Source organism: Panthera uncia, assembly GCF_023721935.1.
Source record: "Panthera uncia isolate 11264 chromosome C1 unlocalized genomic scaffold, Puncia_PCG_1.0 HiC_scaffold_3, whole genome shotgun sequence".
Lineage (NCBI taxonomy): Eukaryota > Metazoa > Chordata > Mammalia > Carnivora > Felidae > Panthera > Panthera uncia.
The window spans coordinates 61,438,088-61,448,844 of NW_026057584.1; the positions used below are offsets into that span (position 1 = coordinate 61,438,088).

A 10,757-nucleotide genomic window follows, 5' to 3' on the forward strand; every position below is an offset into this window, starting at 1 on the left:
GTTATGGTCCACTATCTCAGGAGTGAGATAACTAAAAAAAAAAAAAAAAAAAAAGAGAGAGAGAAAAAAGATGTCAGCTATAGCATTTATTCATGGGAAAATGTAAAACATTAAGGAAGCAGCATAAATATGAGGAATTATTTTATTACAACTGCTACTTGAGTGCCACTAAGATTATTCCCAGGGTATAGGTGCTCCCTTTCCCATGGGCCACTCCGTGGATCACTGCTTGGGCCACCGTCACTGCTGGGGCTCTGCCTTGCGGCTGTGAAGGTGACATGGTCAGCCATGGCAGTGAGGGTCTAAGACCATGACCCAGGCAGCAACTCCGGATGTTTGACTCAGCGACAGACACGGATCCTCACTTGGTCAACCTGAAGACATTGAAAATGGCAACTCGTCCCAAATCCCATAATGTTCACTAGTCCCCTATCACTTGTTGATCTGACACTATTGGAAGAAAAATAAAAGTTTAATACCCTATAGAGAAACAGATGAATTTTCCTGCACATGTAAAATCCATGAATTTGTTCATTCTTTTATTCACAGTGAACTACGTTTCTACATTCTGGAGAATCTGATGACTTGGTGACAGTATTTAAATTGACTTTCGTACCTGTAGGTGGCTCACAAGACAGAAATAAAGGTGTTAAAGTTTTGGACGTAGGGACTGGAATTAGTTGACAGGATCCACCTTCTAGTCAGGAGATCAACCTAGTTTGCAGACGGTGTTAATGCTTCTCTTTCTATAAGGTAAAGCTCCATTTCTTTATTTTTTCCCCACTTGAAACTGTTTAATCCCAATAATTTAGAAAAGCACTCTAATGTATAAGGATAATACATCGGCTTTCTGGAAGATCACCCTTTGGTGAGGTGAGGGGTTAAACCAGTGACTGGAAAAGAAAAATGATGCAGTGAAAAGCCAGAAGCATGCTAAAGGTTGCCTGAAACGACTTGCAGTTGCTTCTATCTCTCTTCCTCAGGGGCTTTCCACTGAAAGTGGAGGGCAAGTTCCTCCTCTCCTACATTTAACCATCAGACTCATCTGCATCATTTAGGTTTTTTGTTTGTTTTTTTTAGTTGGATAGACCAAGCCTAAACATTCTGAGGTGGAGGGCTTTATGTTTACAGCATTTTTCCTTTTATACAGTGAAGAAGTTGTGAGGTTATACAAGCTCTCAGAGCACTGGATCTGGTCTATCTTGTGCACCACAGTACCTACAGTTCCTGGCACAGTGTGTGGCCCATAGTAGGTGCTCATTAAAAATGTGTTGAATGGGGGCGCCTGGGTGGCGCAGTCGGTTAAGCGTCCGACTTCAGCCAGGTCACGATCTCGCGGTCCGTGAGTTCGAGCCCCGCGTCAGGCTCTGGGCTGATGGCTCGGAGCCTGGAGCCTGTTTCCGATTCTGTGTCTCCCTCTCTCTCTGCCCCTCCCCCGTTCATGCTCTGTCTCTCTCTGTCCCAAAAATAAATAAAAAATGTTGAAAAAAAAAAATGTGTTGAATGAATGGTGGTCTGGTGTTACAGTCTAGAGGAAGTACCCGCAAACCCCAAACGAAGTATAATTTATCTGAGGCATTTCACAAATTATGGCAATTGGGCACTCTTAATTTTGGGGACTAGCTTGATAACTGGACTTATTCTAGATGACTGAGCTAACTTATTCCAAGCAGAATTACTTATTATTGCTTTCTCCATCACCTATACTTTTCTGTTTAGAAGATACACATCACCAGCAAGCAGTCCCCAAAACAACCAAGCTGAAGCTAAGCAAAATTAACTAAATATAATGAGAACTGCATCTGCTTTAGGCATCTAAACAGGTGTCCCTAATGTCTCCTAATTTAAAAAGAGTTTATATTTTATTGTTTAATTTGTTTGTTTAAGACGAACACTCTAGGATCTATAATAGGCCTGTGGACAGAATAAAGCTTTGTCAAATGGAAATGGCTGTTGCTCAGCTGGGAATCGCTGAAATTTGTAAAAAGGGTTGTGTTTGTGGCCAATCAGGGGAGAAGTTTTGTAAATAAGCACTCTCTCTCCTAAATGAGAGTTGCTGTGTAACTGGCAGGGAAAATGCCAATTTTACAAAATATTTTAGGCACGAAAGCAGAATCATCTTAAGTCTTATCCTGAAAATAACTTGACATGAACATTTTCCCCCCATTCCCCAAGGTCTCGAGCTGGGCTCTGTAATTTACATGACATGATTAGGAGGGTTGTATGCCATTTTAGACTAATTATGTAAGTTGGAAAGAATTTGCTCCTTCATTCATGGTGACAAAGTATTTACTGTCTATGTGTACTAACTTCCAATAAATGTTTAGTTTGCTTCTTTTTGTAGCTGTGGATAGGTGCCTTCAAGTGCTGCTAATTTGTCAATGAGCCTTAAACACGATAACCAGGCATCCCTTTTTGAAGCATCAAAATTAAAATCCCAGATAAGGACACAATCACAGACAAGGCACCAATACAAAATACACTTCGCCAGTAGTTAGTCATCTAATTTGGCAGAGAGGAATTTGTTTTTGTTGCTGTCCCCTTAAAAGATACAATGATGATAATACAGTTGATTAGATTTTTTCCCCCTTTAACTTTTCCGAAGGTTTCCAGGCTTTACTACTTGGCAAAGACAATTTGGGACAGATTTCTTTATTTTCTCCTCTGGCCTAAAACGAAAAACCCCCACTTTCCAAACTGTTACCACCGAAGAGTTTATTAAATGGCTGAAAAAGACAGCTGGTCCCACCATCTGTTAAAATTTTTCAGGGGCCAAATAAAACAGGTTACACCTTTAGCCATGCCAAGTCTTGCAATACCCCCTTCCTCTCACAGCCTGGGGAGGGCTAATCTGAATTTCACGCTCTGATTTTGCTATTGCTAATGCCTGAGCTGCTTATGTAGCCTCTCCATGTTGTTTCTATTACCTCTCTTTTTTAGGTACAAAGCTATTCTCACATTTCAAGCAAGCTTATTTGCAACCCATTACCTTACACCTCTATAGTCTTGTATAGTTACACCCAGCAACTAGGAGGAAACCCACAGATCCCTAACTAATTTCTGACTTTTCAAGCAAAAGGATAGAGCCAAAAGTATGTTTCCGTTGTTTTGCAACCATTTTTCTATAAATGCTAATGGAGGTAATTCAGATTTTGGAACAAAGGCTTAGCTCAGGACACATTGCAGGTGTGAAAGGGTTGAAACAAAAGAGATGCTAACCCTAATGGTATTTCTTGTCATTAACAATTCTTTGATGTTCACACTGGAGCCTCCCTTTTATCTTTTAGTTTTTCAGCCATCTTTGTTAACACTCAGCTCAATTGAATCTTTTTTTTCTTAACCTCCCCCTGTCCTTTAAAGACGTCTGCAAAATGTTTATGCTAAGTTAGTTTCCACCGCATCTTTTAGTACCAAGGCAAAGTAAAATGAGATAGATAAAGCCTGTGAGGTTATTATTAAAACATCAGTAAGTTTCTATCATTAAGCTGAAGGGGAAGATCAATAAAAAAGGAGCACTTAATGTTACTTTAATAAGGATGAGTTTCCTGTAACAGGATTTGGGATTAACTTTAGTATCACTGAAGAGGGCTTTACGATAACGTCGTTGCTGTGATGAGAAGAGTTTGACTTGCCTTTACCCAATTAAACAGTTTGCAAATACTTTGAATGTACTTGATCTATTATTTCCTGTTTTACTGAAAGCTTTCATGGTACAACATATTTTAAGAATATTTGACACTATCTCTTCCTTGTCGATGAGGCCCTGGCAGGCTGCCAAAGACTTCCTAAGGCAGGTTTGCTTCTGTCTGTCCTTCTGTCCACCGAGAATTGGGGAAGGAGGGAGGAGGTGAGATGACAGGGAGTGCAACTGTAGCCTCAAGAAAAGTTGAACTCGCTTTGATGACAGCAACATGTAGGGAACAGTCAACACTACATAATATACCGTCCTAAGCTATTCAGCAGCAGTCTCTGCGACTGCAGCCTGGGCGCAAAGTAGAATCATATGTTCCCCACAAAACGGTCTGGCAGATCTTACTGTTCATTCGTACATTTTGCATTGTTTTGAATAAAGCAGAAATGTTTATTCATTGCTTCTGAATTAATACACCTTTCCTTTTAACTGCTGGAGGGGACGGATTGTTTAACTAGTTAACTCTTTAGTATAAGCGGGGGTCTCTCTGGACAGTTAACTTATTTTTACTTGAGCACTCATATTTTGGCAAGTATTCATTTGGAGCTGGCTTAATACTGTGGTTCAGAGCTGTAACAAACCGGGCAACTCCCTCAGCCTTTATATATAGTTCAGCCCCAAATGTCAAATGTGAGGGAGTAGATAATAAGAAAAGATAAAATACAAATTAATGTTAACAATGTATCTATTTTATGATTTTCCTCTCATATTAGTTAATAATTCTTAGCATTTATATGATGCTTTTCATCTTCAAAGCACTTTACAAATGTTAGCTAATTAACTATGAGGTAATGAGGCCTGGATAATAATGCTGCAGTAAATCTTCTCTAGCTCAGATTATGAAGTAAAAATAGAGATGTATGTATTCCTGCTTTTTTTTTTTTTTTTTTTTTTTTTTTTAGAGCATTAGGTGGATCTTAGAGATTTTGTGAGTCTGAGACTCGGGCAATTTATCTTCGATGTAGAATGTATGTTTCTCTGTAAAAAACCTTGGGCAATTCAGATGCTCATGAACTGTAAGGATTTTCCCATCTGGCAGGTGGTTGGCAAACTTTTTTTTTCATCCTAGCTTTGTCTGTTCTTATTTCTCATCACTTTCACCTGATCTTTCTCTTCTTGTCTAATAACAGAGAAAGGTTCAAAGGGAAGGACATTTACTATGAGGAATTAGGGACAGACACCGATTCTGTTTTTTCCCAAAATTTCCCACGTGGTTTTAGTTTGCGATCTGCACGCTAACACACTCGTGTTATTTTACATTGCTTTGTATGATGGTGCTCGTGCCGGCAAATTTCATTAGTTTAGAATGGGGTATGTGTGCACTGTAGACAGTCTGGCTGGTATGAGGCCTAAATTATAGAAATTTTCAAGAAAAGCATACTTTATTCAACATAAAGTACCATCTGATATAAAACAGACTCTAGTAAGCAAACGAAGTCATTACTGAAAGCACTGTAGTTCATGGCAGACTTCTATTACAAACTACAAGCACACTGCTTTATGAGAATGAATTGCTTGCTGCACTCACGCTCTGAGTGCACGTCGTATTTCCCTGAACTCTTAATTTGGAAAAGCTACTAAAGTTAGTCAGATTCTTCTTATTCATGAATTAAGACTCTGACAATTCAGAGGGAATTTTATTTGAACCACGGAAAGTCCTATATACTCTAAATTAGAAAAATTTAATTTAACAAGGATTTATCCTATTTGTTAAATGCTTTCCCCTCCTCTTTCTATGAGTTATATATTTGTCTGTGTCTACCTACCCCAAATGCAAGGCTGACAAATAGAGGGCTCCAGCCTTGGACCTCTGTCCTCCTGAGACTTGGGGAACACGCTGAAACTATTTGGTTTTTGTTTTTTAATGTTTATTTATTTTTGAGTGAGACAGAGAGAAGGACACAGAGAGAGAAAGCACGAATAGAGGAGTGGCAGAGAGAGAGGGAGACACAGAACTTGAAGCAGGATCCAGGCTCTGAGCTATCAGCACAGAGCCTAACGCGGGTTTCGAACTCACTAACGGTGAGATCATGACCTGAGCCTAAGGTGGACCCTTAACTGACTCAGCCACCCAGGTGCCCCCACGTTTATACTATTTGGAAAAAGCCAGATGATGACTACATCTGTATAATACACTACAATGTTCATATGATGGATTATTTTTTCATTTTTCAGTCTGATAGTTTTAAAGTCCTGAACACCAAGTACCAGCCTATATGCTTTTACAATAATAATAAATCATCAAAGAGAAGAATCAATTGCTATAATATTCGGAGTCTAGTTCTATACATGCCTTAGTGATATGGCCTCTTTACCAAACTAGTGCCTGGTGACAGATTGTACATAAAATGTACTGTCATTGTCAAATTAGTATCTCTCAAAGAAATTAATTGCCCACTTAACTTGTAATGACATAACTTGATCAACTGGAGCTTACAATATGCTGGTCAGGGAGAAGTGTTTCTATCATAAATCATGACCTCGTTCCCAGGCTTTTATCCCTAAGAATAGATACCCTTAGCTTGTTGTGTCATCAGGATGGCTCCAGTCTTCAGATGGGGGTGGGGGTGGGGTCAGGAAGGAGGAGAAAAAAATTGAAATTAAGCCTTCTCATCAGTGACACCTACCCCCCTCTTTCCCATTTGCAGGGGGAAAGGAATGGACCCCAGTGAAGAAGGGAACTGAACCAAGTGCTTTCATATTATTTCAACGAAATCTCTCAACTGAATTCACTAACTGATTTCCTTTCTGTTGAGACGATCAATTTCTACATTTTGGAGAAATATTCTTAAAGCATTCCTAATCTGCTTTGCTTGCTTTGTGGTTACTCTTGCTATCTCTGTATATTTTTACTCTAGAAACTTGCTGTAGCCTGCAAGAAGCATGGAGACTTAGCATAGATTTGATTACCAAGAAAGGCTTAATCCCTGGCCTCCTTTCCTCGGTCCCTCCCCCAAATCTGCCACTCCCTTCTTTCACTAGAGCAGAATCAATTTAAATGGAGAGTCTTGCAGCAGTGGGAAAGCAGTATGAGTACACAGTGGACTACTGTGTGTATACGCTGATGTGGAACTGGCCAGGATAAGTTAGTGATTCAAAGATGCCATATACTACGAGCAATATAACACCATTTATGTTTTAAAAGCTTATATAGGTTGAAGCATGAAAAAGTATATTAGTTCAATGTTTTATAATAAGGATACAGACTTTTAAAATCATATGCTCTTGACCAACTCTCATACTGTTCAAATCTTAGCTCAAATGTTCCTGGTTCCATAGGACCCACCCTGACCACCTTGTTAACCTGCAATCCATTCTCTGCTCTCCCCATTCTCCATGTATCATCTTCAAACATACTTAGAGTGACCAATTCATTGGCCAAATGGAACACTTTTGAAGGTGAAAGGGAGCGTTAACTGGAATGGGGTGGGGACAGAACAATATATATAATCTGAGACTATCTTGAACAAACCACCAGAATGTTTGGTCACTCCAGACACACTATGTAGTTGACTTATTTATTGTGCTGCTTGCTTATTGGCTGTCCCTCAACCTAAATAAAGCTCCGTGGGAGCAAAGGGGCAGAGCTTTTGGTCTGTTTTTGTTTTGTTTTTTAACATGGGATGTTTTACAAATTTGCGTGTCATCCTTGTGCAGGGACCGCACCAATTTTCTGTGTATTGTTTTAGTTTTAGTGTACATGCTGCCAAAGTGAGCATGCTTTTTGTCTGTTTCTATCTATTGGCTTATTGGTGTATCCCAAGGCCTAGAACAGTGCTTGTCACATAGGAAGTGTTTGATCAAGATTCACTGAATGGATGAATACAAGAATGAATGGACGAATACACTGAATGAATAATATATGAAATTCATTTTGGGACACATGTTATATAAATGTGGAAAAGTGTTCTAAGCTAAGTCGTAAGGCTGAGTCTTTGCCATACCCATGGCACTTTGTTGCATGTTCTGTGCATAGTAAGAATATGCTAAATGTTTCCTGATTAAATGAATATTTAGTTTGGATTCTGGTAAATTCTCAGAACACCCATCCCTGTTAAAAAAATTTTTTTTTAATGTTTATTTGCTTTTGAGAGAGAGAGAGAGAGAGAGAGAGAGAGTGTGTGTGTGTGCCCGCACACGTGTGCACGCATGTGTGAGTGGCGGAGGGGCAGCGAGAGAGGGAGACACAGAATCCCAAGCAGGCTCCAGGCTCTGAGCTGTCAGCACAGAGCCTGACGCGGGGCTTGAACTCACGAACCATGAGATCATGACCTGAACCGAAGTTGGACGCTTAACTGATGAGCCACCCAGGCGCCCACCCATCCCTGTTAAAATGAGTAATTCAAAATATATTACAAAATCTAACACTAATGCTATTTTGGCTGATGTCCTATTTTCCTTCTGTTAAACAAAATTCAGCTGAGCAAATGTGAAGATCTAATTGGCTTATTCAACAATTCATGAGTCAGGCAGTATACCATCTAGCAGATAGAAAGGAGCTTGTAGGGTGCTTGACTGGTGCAATCAGTGGAATGTGCAACTCTTAATATCTTGAGCCCCACATTGGGTGTAGAGATTACTTAAAAAATAAAAAATCTTAAAAAAAACAAGAAAGAAAAAGAAAGGAGCTCCAGGGAGCTGTACAAAATGGAAGACTTTTATAGGCAGAAGGAGGTGGGGCAAGAGAGTTATTCTAGCAAAGAATGGATTATTTCAGGCAAAGTCACCTTCCTTTGGAGGAAGGCTGGGGTCTATTAGGCAGATTACCTCACTAGTGCTGACCTGGTAATTCTAGATTGACTGGTTAAGATTATATTCCTGGGGGAGGCTGAAACTGCAGTTAGGTTAGGTATTAAGTCTTGGTTTCTTGGCATGTGGTTTAGCACAAGTGACTCCATTTTGAGCTTGTTGTTTCTTTCTTTCTTTTTTTGTTTTAACACTTCATTAGTATGGATAAATGAGAATGGATTTACTAGACGGTAATATAACATGTTTAAGTGTTCTCCCTCCTCTCCCTTTCTATTTGGAAAGCAATTTCACTCTTCAGTAGGAAAAGTTTTCTATTTACATTTTATTATTTTTTCATATAGATGTTTTTTGGGGGGGCATGAATTAAAATATTAAGTTACAGATGGCCTTCTCACATGGTCTGATTTAAAGTTCTCCCTAGTGTTTTTCTTCTCTCAGGTATTAACCAATAGCTTGTGCTGAATTAGTTCCTGCATAGTTTCCATTTTCTTTTCTCACTTTACCATTACAAAGTACATATGTAAAAAACACCTTAACACCCACATGTATTTTCCATATAGTCAGGAGGGACATAGGAAAGACTGTTCTTCAGGATTAAACACACATTCCCATACTGCTCTCTCATTCATCCTTCTTCCTTATTTTGGTGTAATTTAAAACCTGACTTGGTTACCCCCATAAGACAATATTGTGAGGCCAACTGTTCTCTTTCTTCAAAGTCCAGGTGGTACTTGTACTTAAAGAGTGATTTGAAATGACTTTCTCATTAAATGCCTTTTGTTTAACCTAATCTCCCCAAAGGAAGCTCTGTTTCATTTGGGAAATGTTTTCAATAACGTATGGAAAGGACAGTATTCCGAGAAAACTAAAGGGCCTAGGAGTAAAACTGTGAACTTAAACGGGGTGGGGGGCAGAGAGAGGAACAAGAAAGGCCTTGGCCAGAGGGAGCTGTGTTTACATTGAACATCTGATTTGGGTGCTGTCTCCTATAGATGGCATGAAATTGGAGGGCATCTCTCTTTCTAAAAGCAGGCAGAGTGTGTAGAAGGAGTGCAGAGACAATAGGTAAGTTGGGAAGGTAGAGAGAGGACCTGGCTATGGATGGGAGAGTTGCCAATGGAGAAAAGGCTTCTGCGAGCAGAATGAGGATGGAAGGGACCACTGGGTGTCAATCTGCTTAGACAGCACAAGAATGTGTTAGAGAGACTGGGGACAATCCCATTCTCATAGTAGTGTGATAATAGCACACATTGTTGTGATAATTATTAAGAAGTTGAGCTTCTGATACACTTTCGAAGAAAGTTCCTATTTCAGGGATAAACTTTCCAGTCTTGTTAATTTTTACAGACTGAAGATAATATATATTAAAAAGTGAAAAAATGTCTACAACAGAAATGCACATGTTTTGCCTTCTCTGCAAGGCAGAGACATTTCTTTTCAGAGACATTTCGTCAACCTTAAGTTAGAAAAGCCTACTCCTGCTCTGAATCTGACCTTTAGTCTTTGTGTGGCTGCTGCTGCAGTTAGTTTTTAGTTCTAAGGCCTAAACCATGGAAAGAAAGGAAGAACAGGAGGATGGAGGAGTGGGGAGAGCAGGAGGGAGTTTGGAATGAGGCGGGCAGAAGAAGGAAAGTCGGACACCCGGTCCTAGGTTAATTTTTGTCGCTCAAGATGGCATCTTAAGGACTTGAGTTCTAATAAACTCCACTCTAATACCTTCCACACTGGTTTAAAACAATGTTTCATTTCATTCAAACTTAAGGACTTGTAAATTAATTCAATCTATCCAGATTTGCAACAAAGGTTCTCATACTTTTTTGTGCATGGGGGTGACTCAGGGTACAGATTTCCCCTCACCCGACCTCCAAAGGTTCTGCTCACCTAGGTCTGGGTGGGCCCAGGAAAAGGGCATCTTTAGCAAGCTCCCTAGGTGGCTCTGATACTCCTAGCCCAGCTGGAGGCAGCTGGAGAAGCACTGGTTTAGCACTCGTTATTCTGACTTCTCCTGGGTTGGGTTAGGCCCCAAGAGCCTCCTCTGATCTCTCTTTTATTTCTGAAGAAGGAAAAGTGGCTCTCCCTTCTCTCTCTGTTCTCTGGAGGTAAAGGGAACAACTAGGTTTCTGTGCCCCGCCTCATCCCTTTCTCTCATTCTCAGGGCTTTTTTCACACATATCCCGAAGCTAAACATGCCAGCTTCCTTTCCGCTTATCAATGGGATGGGAAAAGTGAGCACCATTACTGAAGTATTGTTTAAATATGATGTGACATTCTGACCCCCTGAAGCTAAAGCCATTACCAGACGAGTAACACCTCTGAT

The 10,757-nt window shown here is 40.0% G+C and overlaps 1 non-coding gene across 1 annotated transcript; it reads right to left on the minus strand.

Moving 5' to 3' along the window:
* Window positions 1–7,303: 7,303 nt before the first annotated feature.
* On the minus strand, window positions 7,304–7,410 carry LOC125911983 (U6 spliceosomal RNA). Its single transcript, XR_007454558.1, has one exon. It is a non-coding gene; the product is annotated as a U6 spliceosomal RNA (small nuclear RNA).
* Window positions 7,411–10,757: the final 3,347 nt, after the last annotated feature.